This window comes from Limanda limanda, chromosome 6, assembly GCF_963576545.1.
Source record: "Limanda limanda chromosome 6, fLimLim1.1, whole genome shotgun sequence".
Classification (NCBI taxonomy): domain Eukaryota; kingdom Metazoa; phylum Chordata; class Actinopteri; order Pleuronectiformes; family Pleuronectidae; genus Limanda; species Limanda limanda.
The window spans coordinates 12,367,700-12,384,001 of NC_083641.1; the positions used below are offsets into that span (position 1 = coordinate 12,367,700).

The 16,302-nt window shown below is 40.5% G+C and overlaps 1 protein-coding gene across 2 annotated transcripts in view; it reads right to left on the reverse strand.

The window, feature by feature from the left end:
• The window catches only part of gria4a (glutamate receptor, ionotropic, AMPA 4a), a 109,955-nt gene that overhangs the window by 90,180 nt on the left and 3,473 nt on the right, over positions 1-16,302 (reverse strand). The window lies entirely within an intron of this gene.

Sequence of the window (16,302 nt, forward strand, 5' to 3'; positions counted from 1 at the left end):
GTGTGTGTGCATGTCTATACTTATATGAATGAGTGAGAGTTAAAAGTTAAAGTGTATGTGCATCAGTGCCAGTAATTCACAATCTGTATCACTGCCATGATAAAACACAGTGTACTATACCAACTCAGAGCTGAGAGGTGTGGTCATTGCTCCTTTTCATGACTCACAAACACAATTATCATATCATGCATATACATATACTGCTGAGAAGCATGCACCAAACAGTGTGTTACATCACACAGCAGGTAAACATTGTTTGCTTTTCACTGAGAAGATAGATGCGATTATAATGTCGACAAAGAACTGTACACACTCACACACACACACGCCGCCATGAGATCTTTCTTTTTTTCTTTCTCTCTCTATCACAACCCTCCCTCGCTTTCAAGCAGAGACCAAACACATCCCTGACCCAAATCTTCTGCCGTCTATCCTCACCTACTGCCTTACAAACACTATAAAAGCTGTCTGAGATGATAATCCTCAATATTTCTCTAAGGGAAAGAAAGAAAGAGAGCAATAAACAAACAAACTTATATATAATATTTCCAGAAAAAAAGAGTTTTTTTTATGAGAAAAGTTTAACATTAGAAGAAAGAAAGTTGTAATGTCAGTCATGTCAACTGGTCAGGAAATCTTTATTATACCCAAAGGGGAAATTGTACAGACAGCAATCAATGTATATTTCAATAAAGAAGATGTGTTAAAGTAAAGATTGTCGAGCATCTTGTTAAGATATACTTAATCACAATTTTCACAAACCACGTTAGTGAAACTATCACAGGTTCTTTTTATTTCCTAAAGATGTTTTTTTGTTTCTTTGATCCTCATAATATTAGGAATTTAATCTTGCAACCTTCACCTTAATTCACTTTAATATTTTGACTTTACTTTCGTAATATATATAAAAAAAAATTCAAATGACTTTTTTCTTCAACATAGCCCTAATACTTTGTGGTAAAGAAAGAAAGAAAGAAAGAAAGAAAGAAAGAAAGAAAGAAAGAAAGAAAGAAAGAAAGAAAGAAAGAAAGAAAGAAAGAAAGAAAGAAAGAAAGAAAGAAAGAAAGAAAGAAAGAGGCTGCAGAGCTTAATCAAACAGAGAAAAGTAATGGGCTCTGTCTTTTACACACCGAACACGCTATCACACCCATTTTCACGTTTACCTATGGGAGTTCTATATGTGTAATTACAAACTGTATTTTGAAAGCTTTTTCAATCAAGGGCTTGAGAGCAGAGTGTCTCCCTCCAGCTGCCCCATTGACACAGACAATAATAGCTGCTAATGAATGGTGTTCAGCTTCTTGAATTAAAACCAGTTTAATGGACAGCAGACAGATGGATGGATGGGCACAGGCTATAAACAGAATCAAGCTTTAAACAGAGACAGAATCCTAGACTAACAAATTCCTCTTCTTGTGATATTTTAGATAATTAGAGAGGCAGCAGATTAATGTGGAGCGGACAGTGAGCAGTGCCCTCTACCTTGAGGAATTCAGAGGGAGAAGGGAAAAAAACAAACAACAGCAGTTGAGTCCTGCGGGCAGTTGGTGATCCCATTTAGCACGCCCCCTCTGGTGACTCCTCCAACTAAAAAGGCCCCAGATGGGAACAATTTTGACCTTGTTCTGAACTCAGTCTGCACTGCCAAGAGGTAATGTGGCATCTCAGCTAGTTTACATTTCCCAACTCTCTCTAAATGGAGTCATCGCAGACACAATGTGTCACTGGGGTTAGCGCACAGACCAACAGTGCTCGACACGCACAACTTGACCGGACTACTTTCAAAATCATATGGGTTATTCTCCTGTTCTTAATTGAGTGTGAGTGCATGACATTTCACTTTATTTTATATTATAGTCCTCAATCACGTTGTAAAGAAACTTTATTCACTGTGACTGGCTTATGATAAGTTTCAGAATTACAATTCTCCGCATTAAAAGAAGGAGCTGGAGAATCGGTGACTGGACACGAATGTAAAATGTAAGCATCATGGCCATATCCACTGGTGGAAGAAGAATTCAGCAACTTCCATTAACTTAACTTTTTTTGAACTTGCACACAGAGCCCAACCCTCAGGGGTTTATACGAAAACAACAGTAAAGTTGCAGCAGTCCATCAATTATTTTACAGCTCGGTCTTAAGTAAAATATTCAGCCGTTTTTTCCCAGAGCCTCGCATATAAAATCTGCAAAAAAACTAAACTTCCCTTCCTGAAGCACAAATCAAGTCTTTCAAAATCATCCAACCCAAACATCAGCACACTTGGAGGAAATTTTACTAAAACTAGAACATCACTTAAGTCCTTATACACAGGACACGAAAACTAAATTCAACCTCATTCTCAACTTCACTGAACTCACACATCGAAAACAGTCTGTGTTCCTCTGGAGTGGAATTAAAGCCGCCAGTCTCTAGGGCTACTGGCTCCTGAATGTAGCTGTACATGAGGATCAGATGTTCTTTATGGGACAATACGTTTTGGTAATTTAGTTTTATGCAATATATCAACAGACCATTTTTATCTATACACGAGTAACACGTTGCACTAAATCTTCATAACACTAATACCAAAAGTAGTAAAAATGCAGTATAAAATCCCACGAAGGAAAATAGGCAAAATGATTATAAAAATGATCTCTTATCCATGACAGTGCAGGCTTAGTGGTATATTCTTTATACCTTATTGTTTTAAAACAACTGATGCGTTGAAGTATTAAAGTATATTTAAGGTTTTTCGCTGGCCAAGGCACAGTTACTGTCTAATCAGTTACTGCACTGTTTAAGTTTAAATCAAAAATAATACTTGATACAAAGCCACCATACAGTATATTCAGTAAGTATGTGAAATCATTAGGCCCTTTCACACCAATGGTTTTGTATTCATGTTTCAGGCAACCCTCAGGAAAACGTACATGCCTTGCCGACGCTCATATGCTGAAGAGAAATTCCAACGAGACACACTGTGGAACATTATCACTGCATAACCAAGCACCAAGAGCCACACGCTTCTGAAGCAAGACCCAGCCTGCTGTCACCCTTCACTGTGTTGGGCTCCGACGTGTTTCTGTTTGATCACAGAAGTTTACGACACTCAGGAACCTCCTCGTGAGGCAGCGAGCGGTGCTGTGTCTCGTTGCTGTCTCAGATGTACGAGAGTCATACGGCCGAACAAGAGAGACGTGGCTCAGCCGGGAAAAGCCTGCTGGGTGTGTAAAACACACACTAGTCATGGAACACAGACTATTGCAAATATCCTCCTGGCACAGACGTACAGACTCGTCTGCGCTTTGTGTTGTGATAAAGGGATTTTCTTCATGTCTCATACTCGTGAAGATGAGAAGGCAGACACCAACACATACACACACAGAGTGTCAGAGGTAAAAATAGAAGCAAGGGATTGTCCATCCATCACTGTCTGTCTGAAGAGCCAGATCGATTGTGGTGCGTGTGTGTATGTGCATGTGTGTGTGTGTCTTTGTGTACGTGTGTGTGTTATTTGATGCACTCCACTACCTCAGCAAGACGAGCCAGAATGTGAGTGGGCAAACCGTGATGTGACTTTTGAAACACAGAAACACACTCTCTCTCTCACTCTCTCATTCACACACACACACACACACGTACACACACACGTACAAGCGCACACACACACAGACATTGGCATTAACACAGAAGGTAAACTGGTGAGCTTAAGAATACAAATGCTGTCAGGAAAGAATTGTATGTGTGTGTGTGTTCATGAATAACTTCCTACTTCTTAATGAGTGTTTCTCTCTAGTCATATGAGGCCTCTTACAGCTGCGATCTGTTTAGTAGCTGCTTTACTTCCTGCTCTGTCTCTTCCTATTTGTAAGTGTGATGAATTACTTCTTGGCTACATAGGAATCCAACACAATGAATACCAGTGGGCCATGAAAAAAGAATTGGTGCAAGGCCAACTCTGGCTTTAACGTTTGAAAGACACACACTCATACAGAAGTGTGAAGTGGGAATAGATCAATTATTGTGATAATAATTCAGCAATGGATGACCTGAACCTGTGTGGGTGGTTTTTGGTGAATTTTTTTGTTTGCAATTGTCAGTTTGGTTGTGTGTGTGTGTGTGTGAGAGAGAGAGTGTGTGTGTGTGTTCGTGTTTGTGTTTGTGCGTGTGTAAAGGTCACACCTCTCATCTCTAAGTGAGCCTCTGTGAGAAAGACTGAGTGGCAGCACTCATCAATATTAACTAATGCCCTTCGTTTCATCCACATCATAAATCAATGGATACCAACACATACAAGGATATAGGGATGAGATTTTTTGTGTGTGTGTGTGTGTGTCTCCGTATTACAGAGAGAGATAGAGAGAGAGAGAGAGATAGAGAGAGAGAGAGAGAGAGAGAGAGAGAGAGAGAGAGAGAGAGAGAGAGAGAGAGAGAGAGAGAGAGCGTGGTGACCCTTATAATTATGAAGCAAACTGCTTTTTCAAATGTATTATTCAGAAAGCGGTGGGAAGACAAGTGAGACGACAGCAAAGCGCAATATTGTGTTTGTGATTATGTGCAAGTGCATGCATGTGCTTCTGGGTGTAAAAAAGGGAAAGAGCGGGGAATGAAAGAGGAAAAAGTCGAGCAAGTGGAAACGCTTTGATCAGGACATGAAAACAACGGCAGCTAAGCCGAGACGGTGAAGAACAACAAAAAGACGTCGCAGACAATTACTGCGAACAGCGCTCCATTCACTATAAGCATCCCTGTGTTTTGCCACGGCGATGCGTAACACTTAAAATCCACTGTCATCTCTTCTCATGCTTTTCATCTCACAAAACTCCAGAGCGTGCAAAACAAACACGGAGGAAACAGACCTTTTTTTTCTTTTTCTGTTTACGGCGCAGCGATCATACCCAGTGGGGAAATAGAGTTCTTAATGAAACGCATTAGACAGACAGAGGCTCTTATGTGTGTGTGTGGGGGGGGGGGGGTATGCACGCAAGTGTGTAGGTGTGGGTCAGCTGGTGTGTTAAAGACACACAGTCTGCCTTTTTATCCAAATGAAGTTGCATTACCTTGAGGGAACAGTGGTATTCACTGAGCTGTACTGCTAATAATATCGTTCACTCTTCATTATTACAGAGGCTTGAACAAACAGCTGTAGCGGAAGCAGCCTGACCTGAAATTCATATGTAGATTGAAAAAAAATCTTCCTGTTTGACCACAGCCGGTTAATAGGAGTTTTTCTCTTCGAACCAGACAAAGCACCCCAGCAGGTTGTGGGAGGATTTAACTCAGCTCCAGGCGTAGGTCGTCTATAAAACCTGTGAAAAGACTCACTGTGTCTCCTCTCGCCTCAAGGAACTGCAGAATCACAAAAAAGAATTCATTAATGATGCTCAGTGCAGTTTGAGTATCAGCATGAGTCTCTGAATGGCTTCATTGGTGTAACTATAACAAGTGATGGTTTTTGTGCGTCTACAGTTTATGAACAAATATTACTAGCTGATATCTGCAGTAGAAACATATTTGGAATGTTAAATTCATGTTAATGTTCCAAAATTGTTTGGTTGAAATGTCTTAGGAGGCATTGGGGCGTTTTTAGTGACATATTTTAAGCCTACATGTCATATGTGGTGTCCACTTGGGCTCCGTGTAATTTCAAGCTGAAAACACAACACTGGCTTATTATCAGCTTTTAAGATTCAGATCTGCAGCAGAACAATTATTAAATTTGAGTTGTGTTTCTGCTGACCTGATGAACATAAGATGAATATTCATTCTCTTTTTTAGCTCTCCATTGTTTTATCAGGGGACAATCTGGCTCTTGACCTGCTAAATCCTCCACATGCAGCTGGTTGCTAAGCCAGTTGTTTTGCGGTGGAGTGCACTGTGCTGTGTTAGAGCTGAAAGAAACCGGGGGGGCGAAACCGATGCAGGGAGAGCGATGACTGTTTCCGAAAACAATGAAGTAAAAGACAAAAGCTAACCCTAACCCTATGCTGTGTGATTAGAGGGTGTTTAACTTTTGAATTTATAAATGTTATGTGGAGAGATTTTCCAAATGATTAACTCTACATAAGCTTTGGCTCTGAAGGGTCCCAGACGGTTCAAAACAGTGGGTGGTGTTATGAGCCATGTTCAAACCATAAATGTAGATTTATATTTTAATAAATTTGGTATTCAATGTGATATTAAAACCAACATTAATATATTTTGTCAAAGAATATTTTTTTTTACAATTAGTTCACAGTTCAAAAAGCACCTTTAAGTGTGGAATATCACACTGTAAGTAGCACCATGTTTAAAGAATAAAACATGCTCTGAACGCTCAGCAACAAGTAGGTCTCACATATTGTGAAAAAAGGTCACACAATCGTTAATAAAGAACAAAAATGCTGTTGACAAATATTATTAAATACAACAGTCTATTAATGCTGCCGAAGCATTGCAGCCATCGGCATTAGCTCTGAATGCAAAAATGACTTCCTGCCCTTAAAAAAACCCTCTCACCATCACTAGTGCAGTTCAGTTTAACTCCCTGGCAGCGGAGATTTTAATGAAAGAAGTGAGACGCACTGAGAATCAGTCGGTTTTATCACACCACTAAATTAAATCAGATTACCTGGAGCAAACCTATTCATTTGGACATGGTCTAACAGTATTGCTTGATGTTTGGTCATTACCGCTGAGGCTAGAATGAAACGACACAACAGAGCGATTCTTCAGGGAGCATTTACAGGACTCCACACGAGCAGTAATATACACGTGCATGCACTGGATACAGCAAGTCGGTCGCCACTAGTGATTAAAGGAAAATAAAAATAAGAGGGGGAAACGAATACTGTGGTGAGATACTCAACCACTAATGCCACATATTAAGCTAAAGTACATTTAGCGTTAATTAAGACTCAATCTTGGGCACAGTCAATGTTTTGGGGCTTCTGTAGTCGACAGCTGATCGGCAGCCAGGTCAAGTCTTCCGTTCGCCATTCACTGACATTTTGGCTAATCTATATTAAAAGCTGATTGCCTACGAATAGAGGTGAATTAAAAAGGTGATAACTGATGCATTTCAGTAAATGTGTTCCGCCCTTTCTCCTCTCCAGCCAGGGAAACCAAATCCTGCGCAAACGTGATTTGTCAAAGTAGAAATTCACATGCAGAATCTGTTTATAGAGATTGAAAAATCAACAATCTATCTCTGGTTTGGATAGTTAGCATTTTTTCTATAGTTAAATAGAGTTCTGGGTTTTTTACATTGCTCCTAGTAGTTGCGGGTTGCGTTTGTGAACAATTGGCCTTCAAGTGAAGGGTTTCAGTACTGCTGAAACACAATCCGTGAGTACCTTGAATATTTCATGACAACGTCCAGATATTTCTCTGCAGAAACAAATCCTTCACTACCAATACGGTTAGGTTTTCCTTACTACAGCTTATGCTACAATACTGCACACAATCCATTAAACTGATCATAAGAAAGATTTGAAAGCAATAGTTTTATCAGTCTTCACAACTAAATTCTAAGATGTTTAAAGGACATTTAGGAGGCAGTTTAAGAGGAAATCATTCTTGGGAAACTAGAGATGCAGTGGCTGTAGTCAAGCCAACACATTCACTTTCAGTCGTCAAGCATTTGAAAGCTAATTTTGCAGTATTTACATGTGTATAACTTCTACAGCTTTGCAGGTTTCCGTGTGTGTGTGTGTGTGTGTGTGTGTGTGTGTGTGTGTGTGTGTGTGTGTGTGTGTGTGTGTGTGTGTGTGTGTGTGTGCATTTGAGAGAGTCAGACTAACTGATTTCATAACTTGCAGCATTTACCGTTCATCCTCTCCGCATTGTTCGTCCTGTCTGTGCAACTATGACAACTAGGACGTCAGACGAACTCCTACAAGTAAAATAACGACACTGCAGTAGAGTCCAGATACTTTGTAAAACTGCTAGTTTTGAAGTGGTTAAATTGACTGGATGAAATAAGAGCTGTTTAATTCAAGAGGCCGCTTTGAACCTCTTCATCAGTGGAGCTGCCATCTCTGCAGCTTGTAGGCGCAGGATTCACGACACCATGTGAGATGGGATGTGAATAGAAATATATCTACCAAGCTGCAGTGCTTCTCTGTATGTACTGTTGCTCTTTACCACATGTGTTTCATATTATAATATAATAATTGATCATATAATAAATCAATCAATACGTAGTAAAATCAATAACTGGTGACAGAAAATAAGGCTCCAGTAAAGGCATCTGTGAACAGGAAGAGTTTGAAATCAATCCATTATTACCTCTCTATTCCTCTGAAACATAGACCCTGATGCGTCTTGATGCCAGGAAAAGCCTTGAGGGCCTAGGCGGTGTCACCCAGCACTTTCAGCAGGAAGGTAACATGAATAAACGAAGGCTCGATGCGATGTAAATCTCTGTTCCTTTGCCACGGTTTCAGATATCATTTCATTCTATTTCCCCCAGTGTGGCCATTAAAAAGACATATGACCACGCAAAACGTCAGCGATAAAGATGACGGTACAGTGCTATTATCGAGCGTCTCATACCATCTACGAGATGACTGAGCTGTTTAATGAAAGTAGTGGCCTCGGAATAGGTACAGAGGAATGCTGCATGTAGGGGAAGTCGGAAATATATATGGACAGATTGGCAAATGAATGTACACATGTGAAAGAGAGAGAGAGCGAGAGAGGGAGGGATGTCAAATGAATTGTATTTGTGTTTGTGTGTGGGTGGGTGGGTACTACACATTTGTAGCAGGGTGTACAACAAATCTATTTTATCAAAGCTCAAAGCGTGAACATGTAGGGACGATGTGAAAATGTGTTTGTGTGTGTGTGTGTGTGCCTTTAGAGTCATTAACACCTTTTTTAATTAACAACTAAATCACCTCAGAGGCCGCCATTTACTTGTCAACACAGAAATAGAGAGTTGTGTGAGTGTTTTTCGACTTGGCATCTTTAGCACACAGGAAAGTGCTAAGAGACATCAAAAGAAGAAGAAGAATCCCCTGAAAAGACAACACAACACAAACAAGACAACAGAGCTGTAGGACACGATAATGTCGACAAACTCAAATTGTGATTGGTCAGTGTGCAAATGACCAGTTGATCTATTGTTGCAAGAACTGTTATGCAACTGGAAATAACTGTACGACAATTCATCTGAGGGCCTAAGGCTTCACTTCACCACACTTTTGTCTTTTTTGTGTTTCCCGTAATTCTGTTTCACACAAGGGCTCTGCCCCCCTGTGTTCAATGACAGAATGCATTTATTTTACAGATGGATTGAGACACCACCCAGTTTTGTGGAATACGCACCTTGAGCAATATCTGTTTATAAAGGCAAATTGTTAATGTCGATTATATTATCACATGAATGAATGTGAATGATAAATAATAAATTCTCCCATTTCGGTTACATTTTTGCGGGAAAAAATAATATGATTGAAAAACGTGTTACACTGGCTGAACATTTTAGTATAAATTATATTATAATATAATATAATTAATATAATATAATTATATATAGTTTAATAATACAGTTACACAGTTTGACTATGAACAACATCAAACAACTGAATTAAATAAAAAAGCTGCTTCGCTAATGACTTTTTTGGGTAACTTCCTGTCTACCTGTACAAGTGCAAACAAAGTTTCCAAAATCCACCGCAAAGGTTTTTTCTACGTGGAGGCAAAGTCTGAACCAGAAGAAACAAGAGGGGAGAAACATGTCAGAGATCAGGGAGGTGATCACAGGAATAGATACATGTCCAGTTGACCCGCACACCGACACAGAGCTATGTGGAAACTTCTTAAAGGGGAAATGTGTAATAACATACTCTAATACCTGAAGGTTGGGGTGTCCACAACTGGGTCAAAAATGTATTCAGAATCTTAATCTCGAACATATCTCCAAGTTGATTTATCGCCCTTAACTCCAAACTACAGAAGGACAAGAAAAGACTGAAAGCTCCAGGGGATTCTGACTCCAACAGCTTCACTCAGTCAGATAATCAGGCGCAGCCTCCATCTAGATGCAATCTGAGGCAGTCAATAATACATAAACGGTATAGATTTGTGAATGATTCACTATAGGCACAATCTATTCTACCTCTAGATGACAAATGAGGTTATGCATCACTGCAATAATCAAGCTTCTAAACTACCACAACACACATCATCATTATTATAGGCACGGCTGTGCAGTACAGTCCACAATAGAATAGAATGCATCATTTGTTTTACATTTTAAAAATAATGTCAACTGGTAATGATAATAAGTTTGCTCAACTAAAAACTTGTTTTACACAATTGACTCGTGTTTTGCCAATTGAAGTATTTTAAGGTTTTTAAACATTTTTCTCTTCTTAGTGTGGCTTTAAAAAGTAAAAGAATATTTCATCCTCAGCCGTAGCACATCCTCCTCCTCCTCCTCCTCCTCCTCCTCCTCCTCCTCCTCCTCCTCCTCCTCCTCCTCCTCTCTCTCTCAGCTCTGGCACCACAAACCACATCTTTGTTTGAATTGCTTTTCTCTCCATTTCTTTCTCCTCCGTCCCTTATTCCCCATATCGCTTTCTTCATCACACTCATCACCCATGCACCTCAGTGACACACGCATTGGACATAAATGTCACTGCACATGCACACACGCACAAACAGACGCACACACACGCGCACACACACACATTCACTGCAGCTTTTGATGATGCGGATTCATGTGCCTTATTTTCTATGAGCCAGTGAATAGAGTAACTGTCGTGAGCCCAATGGAATACTGTGCATCCCTAGTAGAGGTACATCAAACAGTCACACACACATACACAGACGTACACATCTACAGCGCAGAGATATCCATATACCACAAAACATAAAGACACAGGGGTATCCACGTGCACACAGGAAGCAACAAAGGAAGATAGACAGCGGCAGCGGATTTATGGATGTGTGACCCTGGGAGAGAAAAAGGTTGTATTCCTCAGTGAATAGGAAAAAGCAAAGGGGACCAGGGAATTTTATGATCCGTTCACGCTTCCTGAATACTAGAATAGAGAGGAACTGGCCAAGGTCAGAGGCAGAATTCCCTATTCTAATTCGGAACGTTGCTCAGCACCCGGAGCAAGAGTCAGGGATTAATTTGGAGATCCATTCACCACGCCTGTGAGGAGAAGATGGACAGTAAAATATGACAATGGAGAGGAGAGCAGAGTAAGGAGGTAGAGTCTGTAGAGATGAGGGCGACATGGGAGCGTGTGAAAGAAAGAGAAATGGAGAAAGATATAGTCTCCTGCAGAGAGAGAGCAGGAGGTTCACATGGAAGAGCTTCATTTTCACAATACCTCTCATGTGGTCCAGTAACTGTGTGTGTGTGCGTGTGCGTGTGCGTGTGCGTGTGCGTGTGCGTGTGCGTGTGCGTGTGTGTGTGCGTGTGTGTGTGTGTGTAAGGTACGAGAGAAAGGTAGACAATATATAAGAAAGTAGAATCTCTGGAAAAGGACAAATAAAAGAAAGTTGGAGTAAAATGAGAAAACAAACACACACACACACACACACACACACACACACACACACACACACACACACACACACACACACACACACACACACACACACACACACACGCACACTAACCTTCCAACAATCCTAGTTATGACTTCAGTTAGATAATTTACAGTAAAATGGACTGATTTCAACATGAGCCAACAACCTATTCGTCTGTCAGTGCTCTCTGACGTCGCTCACCTTTGGCTCTGAGCCCTCATGTGTTTTAAATGAAGACATAAATCTTTAACACTAGGTCATGAATACATTTTAAAACAGGTTATCTAATTTCCTCAAACATACAAGGCACTTTGCCTTTAAGCAAACTTTACTCCAACAGGGATAAATTGTCTTTATATTTCATCCACATTCGGTGCATTGATTCTTGAGTATTTATAACAGCAGGACGTCATATATGAGAAGGACTCAGAAAACAACAGTGGACACATAAATTGTGGGATACTGTTGCATGTAATAATAGTAATAATAATAATAATATGTACCCCGTTTTCTGACCACTAAATTCGCAATCGGCACACAGTTAAAATAACCAGGATGTTCAGGCGATAAAACCGGGATAAGCCTCATAACTGGGATACTGGTTGGCACGTAAACACAGTCAATGTTGAAGTTTGCCTATAATGTGATTTGCTGACACTCACAAATTATTGCTGTGCTTGTCCTTTCTGCATCCTTCCTTCAGAGTAGATTAAGAAAATATATTCCTCACACACAGTGTCACACACTAATTCTGTAACATCTTGTTCCAACTCTTCATAGGACCCTTGTTGTGTTGTCTAAATCTTAAAACCCAAAACCTGAAAAATGTTTTTATGGCTGCACCGTAAAAATATTCAAGATATCTTGCACATGGTAAAGCTTTATTTCTTTCTATCTATACCCCTGACAGGTCCCTGCGGTTTAAGTGGATAGACTGTAATAGAAATAAGGATGAGAAAAGAAAGAGAGGGCAAAGTTTCTGTCGCCCATTGTAACATATCTCCTTCAGCTAAAGGTGTGGGCGCATGATTATAAAACACCTGCTGGATTGTTTTTTACCCACAGAAATGATTGTGTCTCACCTTTTCCCCTCGGCACAGCCCTTCCCTCATCGCCAGGGAAGATTCCTCCCCTTCCCCTGACATAACAAGAAAGCCACCTGATGTCAACCTTCTCTCACATACAGATCAACGGGAAACAGACATAGATGCAGCACGGACGGATTCTTTTTGAGTGGGAGGAGGCCGATGGACTATTAACTCCAACCATTGAAGGTTCATTCATGTGGCCCGACAGTGCAGTGGGTGGGAGACAACAAACATAGAAATATCCCTACGCTGTTTGATTTGATATATGATTGTTTGTGACTTGCATTTGGCTGCATTGAAATCCTCTAACCAGGCCTTCCAGGGATGTAAGATACCTAAATTCATTTTAATAATACATAAAACAACACAAATCAACAGCCAAGTGATATTTAAAGTCTTGTTGACTTCCAGGCCCTTTGAGGTGAACCGTTTCTTGTTCCTTTCAGTAGCCTTGTTTGACAGTAGAGCGAATTGTGTCCGCTTTCCTTTACAACTTGGAGGAAATTGAAGTATCCTGTCTAACACACTGATACTATACCATGAGGAGAAGGACTGCACCGTTGTGATATACTGTATTGATTCTGTTCCCGCTCTGTACTTGACATTGACATTGAGCTGTTAAAGTTTGATGAGATATGGAGGTAAAACCTCAGAGTATAATCACTTTCACAAGAGCAAGATAGGAAAAAGTAAGACCAACCATATGACAGTGTCGAAGAGGGGACGCGGTGCAGTCGTATGGTCTGAAGGACACGATAACACAATATGATGCGATACAATACAATGTGATATTCAGCTTGTCAGCGCAGAACAAAAAGCCCTTTGCCATACACCCTACAATGATGAAAACCACCAGCATCTCTTTCCAGCAAAAGACAAACAGATTTTCATGTTCTCACGGTATTTTCTTTAATCAACATAACCCCCTCACAGAGCTGACCTTGGTCTCCCTCCCATGCATAAAGCGCGCACAGGAAGGACAGGTCTCTTTCGCTTGTATTGCCCAGTTTGTAAACGTCTACAGCTGCTTTTATCTGGATCAAACTGGTCAAGTCTGTACACACAGTTAACTTGATGTCTCTGATAAATCTATGTGTGTAACCAAATTATTACATCGGTGGCCAAAGAAGTGTTTTCAGTCATCAGGCATTACATCGAAAATAGGCAATACTATTGTTTCTGAGATGTACATGCGTTTGATAGTCTATATCCTTTTTTATACTATCCTTTTTTAAACGTTATACTTCCAGATGGGTTACATATATAAAATAAAGCAATTACGTCTTTATATCACTTTGACATTGGCTTTATTTCATTTTCAGTTTAAAGCTCTTTGTGCCAGTTTAAAGGCAACAATACTTCTCACTAAAGTCAGTTTTCCACAGAATGGCAATCACTGTCTGGCAGACGATCACTTTTTGGCCCAGCACCTGTTGTCTCTGCCACCACACAGTGATCAATCATCTCCCATCATGCAGCACTTCTCTCACCAGGAAGCAGATGAGCAAGAGAGTTACGCAGAGGGCATCCTGCAGAGATTGTTGCCACCACAAACATAAACAAAATAGGGAAAACACTCTGGAGCACATCCACACACCTACACACACACACACACACACACACAGACAAAGCTAAGCACTTTTAAGGCATTCAGATTATAGTGGCTTTCACCAGTGTCACTCAGGGGATGTCAGAAAACAAATAATCAATTCTCTTCTGTCACGTGAAGACACAGAGATTTACAAATAACTGTTGGACTGTAATTAAAAGGCAAGACACTGAACATGCCACAGTCCTGGAAGATTAAAGAATATTGAATTATCTTCTTTTTGATGACAATATGATCAGATGATAATTTTCAGTAAAGTGTGCAGCTTTCAACGAGTGCTGCTGCAAGTGGCACCCAAACCCCCAGACTATTAGAATAGAGGTATCGTAACCTGCTTCCACCAGCCATGTGTGTTACTATGGAAAACAAATGATCGTAATCCCTGTGAGGAAACTCACACTACAGTGTAAGAAAAGTGCAAGTGTGGGATGAGCTGAAAGCAGAGAGCGCTGAGAAAGAATATTAAAAAAGCATAGAATCTATTTGAGATAATGTTATTGACGAAAAAATGTCCCGGAGTGTCGTGTTTGTTAGTTTTTATTCTTTCATTCATTAATATTCTAACACAAAACAGACCAATATCTGTTGTACAATGTGTCAAAGCAAGTTGAAAACTAAGTATTCAAATTAAAAATGTCTAAATGGGCCAAAAACTTCTCAACTAGCTCAACTCCTCCAACTAGTTGACCTCCACCAAGGACATGTTGTTTTTATTGCTGTTGCACCAAAAAAAACTTGAAACTTGGTGGAAAAGGGGGGGGGGGTGGGCCAAGGAACATGAACAATGGGGGCTGATGTTTTGTCACAGTGAGATGGACCTTTTTTTACAATCTCAATGATTTCCCAGGGAATAATTCATGAATCGTGATGACAATATCAGGCATATTAAGGGAATTGATATTCATGAGCGTGTGCAATTTGGTGCGGCTTGATTCGATTTGAGGAGACTGTTGGGCCTTGGAAGACGAATACTCTCTAGCAGTGCCATTCTAGTCCGTAAAAAGTTTTTGAGGCATCATGAAAAACCCGGATGCGGTTTTCTATGACATCACTAACATTAATTATTTAACAGGAATTCATATATAATGTGATAAATATTATCATCTCAGGCGGCAGGGTGGTGCGTCGCCCTAAAGCAAGAGGGTTCCCGTATCTAATCTTGGTTCTACCATGGTCGTTCTGTGAGATGCATGTTCTCCTTGTGTCTGTGTGGGTTCTCTCCAGGTGCTCTAGCTTCCTCTCACTGTCCAAAGAATATGCAGACTGGTTATAGTTATATTGGAGACTCTATATTCACCGTGTGAGTGTGAATGGTTATTTGTATATGTTGGTCCTGTGAAACACTGGTGACCTGTCCAGTGTAAACCCCGCCTCTCACCCAATGTCAGCTGTGATTGGCTCCCCGCAACCCTCGAAAGGTTAAGTGGTTAAGATGACGCATGAATGGATTATTATCTCATAAAAACATTTTTCAAACTTAACCGGTTAATCTCTTGGCTTCCCACTGCAGCCTTGTAAACACTGACTTGCTAGTACAAACAGTCCCTGTCGCAGGCTTCCAGAACGAGAGGGCATGTGAAGGATTGGATCTCGAGCCTCAGACAACAGACGAGGACAGTCATCCTTCAAAAGATAATCGAGGACACAAGTACCAACTGTTCCCCTCTGCTCTGAACACAAAGGACTCCTTTTCACCGCTGCCTGCAACAGTTTCCGAGACTAATTTTATAGTTGTAATAAGCCGCAGCATTTCGTGATGGGCCACATTATCTTCTTTGCAGATGGGATGGATGGTGCTAAGTGGAAATAAATGAGAATTACATATGGACGGGCAAAAAGTATGAATAAAAAACAATGTGGGGCCATAATTGTTGGCAAACTTAATCAGTGACATCGCCCGCACATTACAGCGACATGACAGGCCACCACAGAAAACTCAGCCGCTGTATTGTGCGTGACAGAGATAATGAAATTGTAATCTTCTCACTTAAATAACTTTGATTCCTCATTAGACCAATCTTTATCCAGCAGCGTTGTGAGAGTAGGACAGATAGAGACCGAGAAACAAATATGGAGACGTAGTCCCACAGGGGT